Source organism: Passer montanus, unplaced genomic scaffold, assembly GCF_014805655.1.
Source record: "Passer montanus isolate IOZ18808 unplaced genomic scaffold, ASM1480565v1 scaffold48, whole genome shotgun sequence".
Classification (NCBI taxonomy): Eukaryota; Metazoa; Chordata; class Aves; order Passeriformes; family Passeridae; genus Passer; species Passer montanus.
Genome location: NW_024369707.1, coordinates 6,676,781 through 6,691,412, shown reverse-complemented (window position 1 = coordinate 6,691,412; position 14,632 = coordinate 6,676,781). Strand labels below are relative to the sequence as shown.

The 14,632-nt window shown below is 41.7% G+C and overlaps 1 protein-coding gene and 1 long non-coding RNA gene across 3 annotated transcripts in view; one reads left to right on the top strand and one right to left on the bottom strand.

The window, feature by feature from the left end:
• Window positions 1–3,163: 3,163 nt before the first annotated feature.
• LOC120508626 lies at window positions 3,164–14,381 on the bottom strand. The gene is made up of 3 exons (XR_005629033.1): window positions 14,254–14,381; window positions 11,924–12,042; window positions 3,164–3,255 (listed from the first exon to the last, which is right to left on the bottom strand). It is a non-coding gene; the product is annotated as an uncharacterized LOC120508626 (long non-coding RNA).
• Window positions 14,350–14,632, top strand: part of PXYLP1 (2-phosphoxylose phosphatase 1) — a 48,531-nt gene continuing 48,248 nt past the window's right edge. The window contains exon 1 of one of the 2 annotated variants that reach the window (XM_039722408.1): window positions 14,350–14,488. The gene's annotated coding sequence lies outside the window, so the exon portion shown is untranslated. The remainder of the gene's footprint in view (window positions 14,489–14,632) is intronic. The other variant, XM_039722406.1, reaches the window with a different exon arrangement.

Below are 14,632 nucleotides of genomic sequence, written 5' to 3'. Positions count from 1 at the left end.
TGGAAACAGTAGTGTTCCTGAACAAGTATTTTGCATTTGTTATGTCCTGCTGCTAGCATAGTTAATAATGTATATAATAATAAAATAAGAAACTATCAGAGCAGAATGAGAGAACTTATTAATATGATTCAATATAAGAAAATTGTTACTTCTGTATTCCACAGCCTAACAACAACATTTTCTGAATACTTCAAGCACACAAAATCTTTGGGATAGGTCTAGCATGGAAATGATGCTGCCAAAAGAAAAGCTGGCAAGATGTCACCTGCTGTCCCTCCAAAAGCATTAACTGGAGTAGTTCCTTCCTTAGTGGAGCTGAAGGTGTTGCCAGAAGCTTTCAAAAGCAGTATTTGGACATGTGTCTGGAATTAGTATTGTTATTGTTATTAGTATTCAAACAGAAAATCCCAACCCTAAAAATTCTATTTGTCCTTCAGAGTTTCCTCTGTCTCATCTTTTTCCATCTCTTCCTCTGTGCACACACACATATATATTTTGCTATATGGAAAACTCAAAGCTTTCTAAAAAATTAAAAGCTGGTAGTGAAAAACTGTACAATATTCAGGGTTGCTCTCTGGTAGGAAATCTAAAACCATCAGTAAAAATTACAGCCTTTTGTTGTGTTGTACACCAGACAGAGTGTGAGTGATTTGCCACCATGTCCACATCTTTTTCCTTGGTAATTTCCAGCTGGCTGCAATTCCTTAAATACATGGCTTGGTGTGCTGTGCAATTAAATATCATCCAGTTTCTGTGCTGTCATGCCAAAGATTGTTCAGTTCAGTCTGTAGGATATTTCAGTCTTCGCTGATGCTGATAACGTCTCACCTTTGACACTGACAAATATCACCTGCATCTTTTTAATGGTAATTGCAAAATTAAATATTAAAGAGATGTAGTCCCAATTTCAGACCATCTATGAACCAATTTTCAGCCTTCTCATTTTGCTACAATTTATCAGTTCCTTGGTTTAATCAGATCCCTTGCTGCTTTATACTTATTGCATTAAATGTTTTCCTCAGCCTGAAAAACCTAAAGTGCTATTTAATCACAGCAGGTCTAAACTACCTGGAATTTCTTATCAAAGGAAATACTAGAGTGATCTCAAGGGTATGCTACTGGTAGTCTGATACAGGATATTATCTCATTGTCTATTAATCACTTCATCTTCAGTATTTCTTACCTTTAAAATGTATCCTAAAATCTTAAAACCTCTTAAAGATAGGACAACAGGCTCATCTTTTAGATTGTTTATCTTGCTGTTGTTTTCTAGCCATTTGCAGGTTTACTGTCAACAGCTCCCTGTCGCTCTTCTTCCTGTATCTAGAAGTTCTAGTGTCTTAGAATATGGGTTTCATTGTGGCCTCCAGAGGTCACCTAGGCCAACTCCCTGCTAACAGCAAGCCTAATGAGATCAGATGGTGGTGGCATCTGTCCAGGTGAGTCTTAAATACCTACAAAGAGGAAGGGACATTCCATATCTGCCTGGCCATTTGAGTACTTTCATGGTAAGAACATTTTCTTTCTGTCTAATTGCTTTCCTGTGTTCCTCCTTGTGCCTGTTGCCTTTATCCTACTGCTGTGCACTTTAAGGAATCTGTCTTCCCTGCATTCCCTGCTCAGGTAAGCACAGACAAGGACATCCTGTGAGTGTTTTCTCTTCCAGCATTCACAGGCCCATTTCTCCCTGCCTCCCCTCTTCCATCATCCCCCTAAACCATTGTGGTGGCCCCTCACCCAGCTCACCACAGGATGTGAATATCTGTCCTGTACTGGAGACACCAATCCTGGATGTTACATCCCAGAGAGGTCTCACAAGTGCCTGGTGATCACAAGAATGCAGCCCAGGCTAAAGCCTCCTAGGCTCCTGTGATCCAAGGACATGCTGCTGATTGATGTCAACTTCTCCACCAGGACCTTCAGGGGTTTTTTTCTGCACAGCTGCTTCCCAGAGATTTGGCTCCAGCCTGTCTGGGTTGTGAGGGGTCGTTCAGTCCCAGATGCAGGAATCTGTATTTGCTTTTGTTGTTTAACTCCCCAGGTTCCTGTCAGCCCATTTCCCCAGGCTGTTCAGGTCCCTCTGATGGGCTGCCCTGCCATCCCCAAGCTGTGTTATTTGCAAACCTGGCAAGAGCACACTCTGTGCCATCATCCAAATCGTTAATGAAGACATTAGTGCTGATCCCAGCCCTGATCCCTGAGGGACACCAGGAGTGCCTGACTGCCGGGTAGACTTTGCAGCAATAGTTATTATTGATGATTTCTCTCTTGACATGCCAGAAACCAGCAGATCTGGGGGAGATTGGTGTCTTACTCACGTTTGTAGTGAGAGCACCAGTGGAAAGACAGATACAGTCCACAAAAAGTACTGGTTATGAGCAGTTTCCCAGTGGAGCTTAGTTTGAGTACAAAGCTCTGGGAACATCATTCAGGTCATGCAATTTGTGTTGTGAATAGAAAGCATTGCCTAAAACTGAAGTGTTTAGCCTGAAGAAGCCTTTCCAATAATGATTTCTCATATTCCATGCATTAACATGAGTTTTTTTCCAAGCAAAATATGTAAAATTAAAAATATTTCCATACAATTCAGCTGGAAATAATTGAAAAGGCCATTAAAATAAAATACAGAAGTGGACTGAAAACAAAATATTTTTGTAATTGGCAGTACTAAATGATCCTCTTTATCATTGTCTTGTGAAGAAAAATGAAAGAATAAAATGTAAGGGGCAAAACATGTTGTGTCCCCTGTGGACACTTACATAACTTTTGAGATTTATTCTCACAGTCAGAATAACTGGTTGATGCTGAAATAATCCCTTGCCAGAGTAACAAGAATCACTAGCCTAAAAAGATTTTTTAACTGCACATTTTAATATCAATATTATCGGCTCTGGGACTTGTGTTCTGTCACTAGTTTTGACAAAGAAGAGAAAGCAATTATAGAGCTGAAACATGTTTGCCATCAGTTGTACTTGAAAAACCTTCAAGCTAAAAGTGTGTATGACACCAGATTGGTAATGTGTTAAAAGATGTTTAAAATGTACAGGAATAAAGGCTGAATTAAGCCATTTTCTTACAGCACTCTTCAACTTCAGGAAGCAGTCAAACTAATCCATACTTGATGTTAAGTAATGTTTCTGTTCTGCATCCATTCACAACTTACCTGAAGGTAAAATTCTGCAAGATGACAAAGACAGGAGGAGTTTGGTGATCCTGTGAAATTCTGGGTTAACATAACAATGTCTCAACTGTAACCTGTATCAGAAGAGCAAAAAATACAAAGAGAAAATGAAATAATTAGAGGCAAGGCTGAGATAGTAAGGGAAGTATTTTTTTTACATTGCTCTTTTAAAGAGGAAATTTGTAGAACAGCTGTTTCAGAGGTACTGCCTGGGATCCTATAAGATAAAACAGTAACCTTGTGGGCAGATCTGTCTGACCTGATCATGTTCAGATGCTTAGAACAGTCAGACAATGAATGTCTCTTTCTCTCCAGGCAAGAAATTCTTCAGTATACCACTCCTGTGCAAAGTTTCATCTGTGTTTTACCAGGGAGCTCAGTAATGAGCTTTGTGCCTATGTTCTGTTGACATTGAGGGCAAGAACTGGACATAATCACATGTGACAAACAGGCTGCAACTCCAACAGGAGTTTGTCCTGTAATAACAATGTTTGATGAGCAAAGGCAGAGGCATTGTAATTCAGACTCTGTATTTGGTAAGTTAAAGTGTGATCTTTCTTCAATTTCCCCTGAGTTTGGGTTGGTATTTTTTTTTTTTTGGTTGTTTGTTTTTTTAGAGGGGCAGAATATGTGTGTGCTGATTTACACTAAACTGTGCAACTTTAGACCCAGTTTGCCAGACTGCAGTTCTAGTCTTTATGCACCGCTGCTGTCTGACACAGAGCAAGGTCTTTAGGGGATGAGATTAAACACACTGTGAATCTCCATTTCTGATGAAAGCTCCATGGGAACTCCACTGGGATCCCTGCTGCTTGGCTGGAGTCAAAGCTGTGTGAGCCCCGTTGCCATCCCTTTGTGCCTTAGGGAGACAGCAGTATCATGGATACAATGAGCGTGCTCTGCTTTCATGCTTTAGGGCATTCTTTGCAAAGAATAGCAATGCTTTCCTCTTGTCCTCAAAGCCACTTGTTTACCCACCTCCTTTGTTCACAACTGAAATATTTCAGTTTAGAACCAGAGAGGAAAACTGTCATTTTTTTTTTTTTTTAATTTAGTCACACAAAATCACTGTCTCTTTTAATCGGCTTATTTGTTTAAGCATGCAGGGTGGTAAATTGGCTTTCTCTTCTCCATGTGGCTTAATACCCCACCCATCTATTGGCTGAGGACAAAACAGGCCATAACTCAGTTTTGCCTGCTGTGACAAGTGCTGAGATGAATTAGATCTTAAAGACCTGAATTATGAGATTCAGTATCACAAGGGCCTAAAGTGTAGCGAACCCTATACTGAGTGGACTATGAACTGCATGTTTGTCCTAAGAGTGAGTAATTATGTACATTTGAGAGGGAAAACAATACACCCAAGATTGTTAGTGCTAGACTTTTGTAAAATGATGTCTTTTACCAATTCTACTGCTTTTGTAGCAATTTCAGTGAGGAAGCTGTTAAAATGCTAAAGACTGCTACAGTTAACTATCAGTTTATTCAGTGTAAAAGTTTGAAGGTGCCCTGGTTTCAGCTGGGATAGGTTAAACCACATCAGAAGGTTTATGAAAAGTTTCACTGCTGCAGGGGGTTTCTAATCTGTCAGAGTAGAAAAACCCAAACATAAAATGCACTGTAAATAGGGGCCTCTAAACATTAGACAGTACCCTTAGATAAACACAGATTGTTTTATAGTCTGCTAAGAAACAAGCATTTGCTCCTGGTGTGCAAGTTAGCAAATAAAAACCCCATATACAAACAGTGCAATCTCATTTTACTCAGAGAAGGTTTAACACATAAACCCAACAGTTATACAGTAGTTTTACTTCTATAAATACAAGCAGCCAGAAAAAGAGATACTAAAGTTTCACAGCACATCCTGTGCAGTTTTAGTTGTTCTTTTTCCCAACTGTATGCTCCCTCTAAAGGGCCATGAAGTCTTAAAAGCATGTACTGGAGTTACCTGACATAAGTTGGTGTGTCAAGTTTTGATTGGAGGTGGAGTGAATCTGACACCAGTGTATGAGAGACAGCTTGCTTTATATCTGAGCCCATTTAAAGGATTTTTTTAAAAGTCTTTAAACATGTACCTAATATTAGCAGAATTCAGTAGATCTCAAATATGTATTAAATGTAAGAGTGCTTTCTTCATTCAGAACTTGCACTTGACTCTGGGCAAGAGGCTTGCATTGCTATCTTGCTTTTTAAAAGAGCTAATTCTCCTGCTCTTATTCATGCTGATGTAAACCTGAAAAAAACCCCACTGAGGTCACTGGAGAATGACAGAGCTCTTTTTGTGTGTCTGAAATCAGCCTGCAAAATAAGTACAACCAATATAGACTACTTTAAAAACTCTCAGAATCTATTAAGTCTGTCATTGCATGGGGAAAAAAAAATCACTTAAATGTTTCAAGTTCACATTCAATTTTAGAACTTCCGTTTTTGAGAGGGGAAAAATAGACAAATTTCAGTGGTTATTTCTACTTTCAAGCTTCTGAAAAGAAATATCAGACTACTAGGAGAGGGGAAGGGTAATGAAATTCTCAAAATAGAAAACTCTCTTCACTTGAAGGCTGTCAGGAAAACAAGCCCCTGGTTTCCTGCAGCTGCAAAAGCAGCCTGAGCTCACTTTAATGACAGTCAGTGAGAGAGAGGCACGTTGCTCTATTTTCTGCACATTTGGGCTGCAGCTTACAATGTATGCAGATGTTTGGTGTTGGGATACACATCCAACCCCCAGTTCTCCCACAGCACAGACATGGCCAGGAGGTTCCACACTGGGAGCTGTCTGTAGACCTTTGTGTGAGTGTCAGACTGAGGGTATTCATGCCCTGCCTGTCTGCTTGGTAAGGCCCTGGCATGTATCCCTTACCATGCTATGTGTAAGGAAGTATTTTGGTGGATCCCCCAGGTCTTTGGTGGATCCCCCGGGGACCTACAGCTTTTTGTGGGTAGCAGTAGTAGTAAAATTCTCCCTGTCTGTCCAATAGCTGAAAATGAAGCTCTTCAATCTGCTGCAGCTGGGTCACTCTCCACTTGAGATGTGGGATTAATCCTTGCTGACATCTCCATGCATATGGATATGTTTGTTTTCAGACATGTACTTGAGCTAATGAGTGTTTGGGCCGTTGCTTTGCTAATTCTTTTCATTATGGGCAATCTGATGCCCATCCACGGGACTTGTGCTATTTAGCTATTCTCTGCAGTGGCTATGATCAAATGCTCTCTTTTTGTCACCACACACTGCACATTATTTGCCTCTCTCACATTCCTGACTCAATACCCTGCCATCTTTGCTTGATCTTGTCCTGCCCTTGAAACACACTAGTTAGCTGTATGCAAAAACTAACAAGACAAAACCATCAGTTTTTCTGAAAAGGGAAAACACAAGTGAAAATTGTCATTGTCACTCTGAATCCTCAGAGTGACAATGACAAATGATTTACACTGGCAGGCACTCTTCATTAACTCTGCTGATAGTCTGCATTCAGCATGATAGAGGTGACCTCTAGGACCATCATTTGGCCTGATATTTGCTCATTTAACCTAAAAAAAAATTACCCTGTCTATAATATATTAAAAATAGAAAAATTACATATTCCCTCACAATATATGCAATAAAGGGCAATCTCCAAGTAGCCTTTTTAGCATCTATAATTTTACAGAGCACTCTAAAAGTTACATTTTTCTCCCAGCCATCCTCAGACCCATTGAAGTAAACTTTGCTGCCAACACATTGCACAGGCTGGACCTTAGGCTGTGGGAAAGTGTCCTTCTCCTGAGCCAGCATCACATCCCAGCTCAGCAGCCTGACCCTTGCCTCTCTTGTTTGTGTTTGCCATGCTTCACATGGATCTGCACTGATAGTAGAAATCTTGTAAGAGCTGATTGCTGAGAGCCAGGGATGCTCTTTGCAGAATATTAAAAGAGCTCATTAATACCCCACACAATTCACTGAGGAAGGTGCCTCTGAACGGCTGTAAACAAGAAATGTTGCTCATATGGAGAAGCAATAAGTGGCCCTAAGGGTGCTAACGAGCCCGAGAAATGCTGCCCAGCCTCACTGGTTGCCCCCACCCAAAGGCACCAGAAGATTTAGGAATTAACTGCCTAAGGGTATGGAGTAGAATGAGGGACTTTCTTTTCTTCACAGAATGTACTCGGCAAAGATCCGTAGGAACAGGAGAAGCCAAAAGGAATCCGACAGTGCTACAATTACAGTTTTTTAGATATTCTGGGAATACTGTCTGTTGCCTGCTTGTAATTTTTGTTCACAGCAAGTTCCTCCGGGCTGAATCAAGTATTAAAATAAGGCTTTTTCACTTGTCTGAAAGCAAGTTCTAAGACTGGGCTACTCTTAGGGTTACTGGATTTGTTCCTTTGACAGACCTTAAGGTAGCGAGGAGGGAATTAATTCTTGAAATCCTCACCATATGTGGGTACAAAACAGAGAAACTTGGCTTAGCCAGACTGACTGTTTTTCCTCTGACACACTGAGAAAATACTCCACAACTCATTCATGTCTACATTCTACACACTTCCTTATTTGTTCCTACACACCGGGGTAGTGCCTTCTGTATGTTAATGTAGAAGAATTGAACCCTAAAAGTGAGGTGTATTCTGACATGAGTATCAAATGCAGCTAGAAATAAATTATATTGGAGTGTCTGGCTTTATAACTGCTTAGTATGTTGCTATTCTTGCCTTGGAGCAATTATATGTGTTGGTACTGGAAGTTCATCTGATACAGCAGGATGTGCATGTACGTGTGTTTAAGTCTTCTGCTGATTCACAATATGTTAGTCAGTGTTAATTATAAGCAGGAAGAATTCAAATTTTGGGAGGGTGGATCTTGCAGTGCTATTTATCTCTGCTTAAACTAGGACATGGCTCCAGACTATATGTGTCTTGCATTCTCAGCCAATGGATTTGTGCACAGAAATAGGATACTAAGATACTCAGATACCTAAATTATTCAGTGTTATTCATATTTCAAGTGGCAATAACTCAATATTCTTATGAAGGTGTTTTCCTCTACATCCACCCACGTTATCTGTGTTGATGTACACATTGTTTCCTGATGGAGCATCAGGTCTGGATGCCAAAGGGGGCTGTACCTGCTGGCTTTGATGCAAAGCACTGTTATTGCCTACAGCCTAAGGAGGCTGACATTCCTGTTCCATATGACTTCTTTGCCTCTCTGGTGACAAAGAATACAGTATGAAAAATATCTGTACATCAACACCAACTTCTGTGTGTGTGTGTCCATAAAGTATCCCAAGACTTTTCCCAAGTTCATTTTGAACAGCAGTGTGGGACATACAAGTGCCCTCGATACCCATTTTAATGGAAGAATTTTGCATCAAAGCCAGCATGTACAGCTTCACTTGGCATCCAGACCTGGTGCTCCATCAGGAATGACTCAGGAGGAAACAACCACCACTTTTCATGTCTTGCTGTGATCCCTCATGAGCTGGTTTGATGTGTGTCAGAGAATGGGGCCATAAGGAAGCTGGAAGTGATGTTATCTTTGCTGAAGAGTATTTTTCCAGGTAGGTTGCCCCAGTTTTACCTTTTAAGTTAGCAGTTTCCTTGAGAACTAAATACAACAGGGGAATAATATCATGTGCTTAAAATTTTCCTAACTTTATGGACAACTCTTTGGTTTTGTACTGCCAGAAGGGTCAGTATTCTTCTCCAGCAAGATACCTGGGAATTCCTCAGAAGCCAGGAAGCATTCAGACACCAAAGCCAGTTTTGCTGGCATCTCACCATCTGATCCTAACTCACCCAGCAACAGAAGGGCTAAGAGCTGTCACTCTGAATAACTTTACTGCCTACACCTTTGGCAAGTTGAGTCTGAATTTAACTAAAATCACAGCCTGCAGCAAGAATATTTATGAACTAGGAAACCCTCCTGTAAGCATATAAGGGCAATCTTTTATATATATGTATATATATATGTCTGTGTGTGCATATATAAATGTATTTTCACACCCCCTCCCCTTCCTCCTATCTTCGTGTTAGCAGCCAGCAATGTGGCCACTCTGGTTGCCTAGGAAGCTGATTGCTGCTCCTAAAGGATCTGTTTAAAATTCTGATCTGGATTCTAGTCAGGTATGTGAGACCCTGGGAATGGAGCTCTTGAAGTGGTGGGTACTTTCCCTTTTCCCCCCTCCTCGTCTCCTCTGGACTGAGAGAAGGCAGCTGTGCTGCTTTGTGAGACAGAGCAGCTGGACTTGGTTACCCCTAGAACCAATTAAGTGCTGGAAGAATGGCTTGCCTTATTCCAGGGAGACAGAAGGAGCTGTTTAGGATCATAAATGACACTGGAGAGTAGCTGTGTATGCATGCAGTTATTTTAAGTGTTGTTTTTGAGGCTTTTTCCATGCACCTGCCGCCTTTTTGGGCATTTGTACTTTCATCTGCATTGTTTGAAATGCAAATAAAAGCAATGATACATATTCAGACAATCTGAGACCTGTGTTTCAGAGGACTATGCTGAACTCTTTGTGGAGTTTCTTTTCAGAAGCTAATTCTAGTGTAAAATTACTAAATGGAGCTTTAAATAGGTGAAATAGTAAGCTGGCCTAATAGTGCACCTATCAGAGAGGCAAAGGAGGGTGCTGTCTCCAAGCTGGTTTCCATCCCATAACTCTGCTATTTGGAGAGACAAGGCAGGGTTTCTAAGAGGAAAGCTCCTTAACATTTAATTTTGGCCTAAGGCTGTCCCAAAAGCTGTCTGTCACACCTCATTATATGTGCTGTTCAAACCTAGATAGGCATTCAGAATAACACCTGGATAAAAGTCTGTGAATACAATTACTGATTATCAATGCAAGAGATATTCATTAAAAGAGATCTTAGATAGTAGCAAAAGCTAGAATTTGAGTCACTTGTTTATGCTCTTAAATGAATGTCGGATCTCATTTAAAACTGCTTTGAAATGTGGGTTATGAACAGGAGCTTTGATCAGAACTGAAGTATGATGTGTCATAAGGCATTATGCCAAAATAAAGAAGCCACTTAAGCTTTTTCTCCAGAGGCACTGAGCAAAAGGAGAGCTATGGTTCCCCTACTGTATCTCATGCTACCAAGTCCATGCTGAAGAAATTGGGCTATGAAGATTAATGCTGAATGTCTGCAAAGTGGGAAATGGCATTTGGTTTTCTACTGGGGAGAAATAAGAAATGCACGATATAAGTGTTTTATTAGTGTACTTATAAGCCTATTTCTACTGCATACATTCCTCCCCAAGTGTGGTCCCACATACTTCCTCTTTCAAAAGCTTCGACTTAAATTTGTGGTTAGCTTCAAATTAAATTTGTGGTTACTGCTGCTTGCAGCAATTTCTCCATAAAGAAGTGACAACAAACTCTTTTCTTCAAAATACATCACTCTGAACACTGAGAAAAAAGTACAGCTGGAATGTGATGGGCAACATCACCATGTGGTGATTCTGTCCCATGAGTGCTAAACTAACTTTGTAGGTTGCTGACTGCACTGTGGCTGGGTGAATTCACTGGTCTTTGCCATTCTGCCATGCACTGGCAATACTCTTGTGGCTCCTGCTGGGATCAAACATGGACCTTCTGGGAGCAGAGGCCTGTCTTTTAATCCAGTAGTTGATCTGCATCCAGCTTCATGACAGTGGGATGTGGAAAAAAGAGAAGGAAGTAATAGGCCAGACTAACTGTGCAAGTTACATTTGATAAGAGGTCCTAATTTATTTTTTAAGTCCTGCAAATAAATCAGTAATTTTCCAAATGAAGGGGTATTATATCCTCCAGGACATAGAGTCATGAGCAAACAGCATTCTTCTATTCACTCTGAAAAATAAATGGAGTTTTCCATAATGCTATCCAAAAGAAAGGGCAATATTGGCATGTACAGCCAGATAAGGCATATTCTTCTTTCTGTATCTTTCTTCACCTAGAAACAATGTAGAATTTGTAATTATTATTTGGGATTTAATCAACCCATGAAAGAGTAGAGGAAAATAACGAGATATGTGGTAATATTCCTAGTATGTACTTTAATTACTGATTGCTTGATTACTTCTGAAACTGATGAGGCTGAGTGTGATGATATTATCAGGAACTAAATCCTGATAGCAAGAGATGAAAACATAACATTTAACATGATCATGATATTCTGCAAAATAGCATCTTTGAGGGTTGGATTGAGCAACTCCCTGCAGAGATAATTTAAATGCTGTAAAGCCATATATGTAGAAATGCTGATGAATAAGATAATAGACAGCCTTTAAGGAAAACAGAAACTCCTTTAATGCAACAGAAGGGTTACAGAAATCTCTGTGAGTGGCTGTGGCACCATATCCAAATTAACAGTTACAGCATTATTAAAAGATTCCAAAAGATCCAGTGAGACTTAGAGTCTGGTAATTTAATGGGTAATGATATTTTCATCCTAGTAAGTTACAGGAATATAGTTCTGAAATATACATGAGTCACCAAGGTGCTCAAAGCTATAAAATCTGGGGTAACTTTGTCAGGCTTTGGACAGATACACCACATGACACCTGGAATGACACAGGAACATGCACAAAGCAGCTGAAAGAGGTGACATCAGACTTCAGGTATGTGGTGGCAAAAAGAGGCATAAATAACTGTTTTCAAAGGGTTTCCTCCCAGACCTGGCAGTTTCTGTAATATGCTTGAAAGCAGTAGGACTGAAACACACAGTATCCCAGCCAGTAATTAGCAAAATGAAAATAGTGCTTGCTAAGAATGTCACCTTTTACTAGATGGAGAGTGAGGACTCTCTGAAGCATCCAGGCGTGTAGCTGAGAAATCCAGCCCAAGTCAAACAATGGAACTGAAAGACTGCTTCAGATCACTGAAACTCCTCTGTTCCTAAAAGAAGAAAAAACCCCACCCACAGAGTTAGAGGGTCTGAAACTGTTAGTGAAGAAATAAACCAAGAAGTGAAACAAGTGCATGCAAATATTACTTCATATAAAATACTCTCAGACAGTTCAAGGATACAATAGCTTAGAAGTGCCCCAAACCTTTCTTTAAGCACAAAACTGGCTGTAAACCTATCTATCAAGAAGTAGTTGGGATCTAGCTGGTATTTTGGGTAAAGTCTTTGAGCTTACTCCCTGGTTTTCCTTTCTTGCAGAAGTATTAGTTATTGGATTAAGTAGAGAAATGAATTATTTTATGCTGTGAAATTGAATTGATTGTGTACTATGTGTGTTAGAATTTGTCTGCAGGACAGTTATGAACTAACCCCTAACTAATCCTTCTCCCAAGGATCTCAAATTGACAGTTTCTGAATCCTAAATCCTTTTTGAACTGCACTTTGTTCTGGAGGGATATGGAAATCCAATTGCTGTGGCAAACATTTGCCATCATGGCAAATCACTGTTTCCATACAGAAATAATTGTTCTGTAAGGTATGTCTTCTGCTTTCTGGGTAGGGGAAGGTCAGATTTCTTTGTGCTATGGTTGGGCATTTTGCTATCCTAGCATGCCCTAAAGTGATCTGGTGAACTGCAGTCAGAACTCGCCACATCTATGGGCCGTAGATTGTCTTCCACTTCTCTACCAGCCATTCTTTTTTAGATGGTTGATACTGGTTTTATAGAAAATAAGAAAATTATTGTCATCAATTAGCTCTAATCTGATGTGATGCTGGTGGCAGGGAAGAACAGCTGTGCCTGCATTTGATGTGCAGGCTGCTGAGCAGCCCTGGGGATGGCTTTTGGAGAGCAGCAGTGGGTAAAGGCTCCATTCTGATCTGCAGCTGAACAACCCCTTCCCACACTGCTCTGCAGTCTGTTGGTTAAAACTACATTAATTCCTACTTCTCATCCCACAGAGAAAGTTGGAGAACCTCAGCACATTTCCAGGTGAAATCATACCAGTCATGCATTACAAGTTTAGCCAGGAAACCATGCCCAGTCTTTTTCCTGGATGTGTTGGCTCTATGGATGTGCAATATCAAAGAAAGAAAACTTGGCTCCATGCTGCTGTTGGCAGGGCTGTGATCACCAGTCACTGTGACCCAAGAGTGGAGGCCACCGAGATAAGTGTGTCTGCTGATCTGGCAGAGCAGTGTGACAGCACAGTTGGAAGCTGGCAGGAGAATCCAGGGCTGCAAGTGGAACCATGGGAGTGTGAGAACCACAGACATTCTTCGAGGTGCCTCCTTACTGCAGCTAAAGACGCTGGTGCCACATTTTTAGTGACAGTGCATAGCTTTTGTACAGAAACTCACTCTATGAAAAGGCAGTGTCCTCTTCATACAGTCGTCTTTATTCGAATAAAGGGAGAGAGTGCACTGGGGCACACCTCTGTGCAGTTTCTCTCTCGAGGTTTCAGAGGGTGCAGCCTCCCTTTTATCCTGAACTCCCGGCCGTGTATCCCTCTTCCCTTCCCCATGGGCTGAGCTGCTAGGAAGGTACAGCCTTCCCAAACCATTTACCTCATATTCCCCCCATGAACCTGGCATTTTACCCAAAAGTTCAGCCTTGTGCAGACCCTTATCTGTTCCAGGAGCCCAGACTGTCTGAGCCCTGCTTTTTGAAGTTGGCAGAGACATTAAGACCCATTTCAAGGACGTTAACACCCATACCTTCACCCATCGAATTGTTTGTAAAGACATTGGCACACATCTTTCCTTTCACTTTTGATCACCTAGCATTCACATAGGCTCTGCATCCACATGCCAGAGCACGGTATGTAAAAGGAATTAGGGCATTCCTCAAATCTGCAGAATTGATTTTAGAGTCTGGTTTAGGGATACATGAAAAATTGGTGTATTTGAAAAGTGATCAGCTTACAGGATTGAACAAGCGCTCCTGCTAGTGGAGCAGAATTGGCTCCTGTGAAGGGACAAGGCTGGTTAGCTGGGAACTGCTTTGTTTGGAGCCAATCCTGATGACTACTGCGCAAGTTATGGAATGAATTCACTTTTATCAGCTGCACAGGAGAACTGTTTGTTATATCTTCGTACTGAAATTTGCGGCATTTTTCCAAAGGGCCGTGACAGCTTCCAGCCGTACTCCCGGTGAATCAGATATGAGAAGAACGTGCCAGCGGATCAGCGGCAGTACCCACCTCGCCCAGCTGCATCTCCGCGGAACTGACAGCCATCCTCTCCAACGCTGCGAGCTAAAAGCAGCGGGAAGTTGAAAACCAGGGCTGGGGCGTGAGGAACTCGCGCTGGGTGCCCGCTGTTAGCCCCGGAGCCTCTCGCTGCTCTCCGCCGCTGTGGCTGTGAAAGAGGGCGGCTTCAGAGGGCTGACACTGCCCGGCTCCTTGGCGGGCGGGCCGCGTATGCTGTGGGATACAGGTCGGCTGTGGGGTACAGGTCGGCTGTGGGATACACGCCGGCTGTGGGATACACGTCGGCTGTGGGACCGTCCCGTCCCGGCCGTGCCGCGCGGAGCTGCCCGGGGGTGGCGGCGCGGCGTTGGCCGGCAGGGGGCGCGGGCGG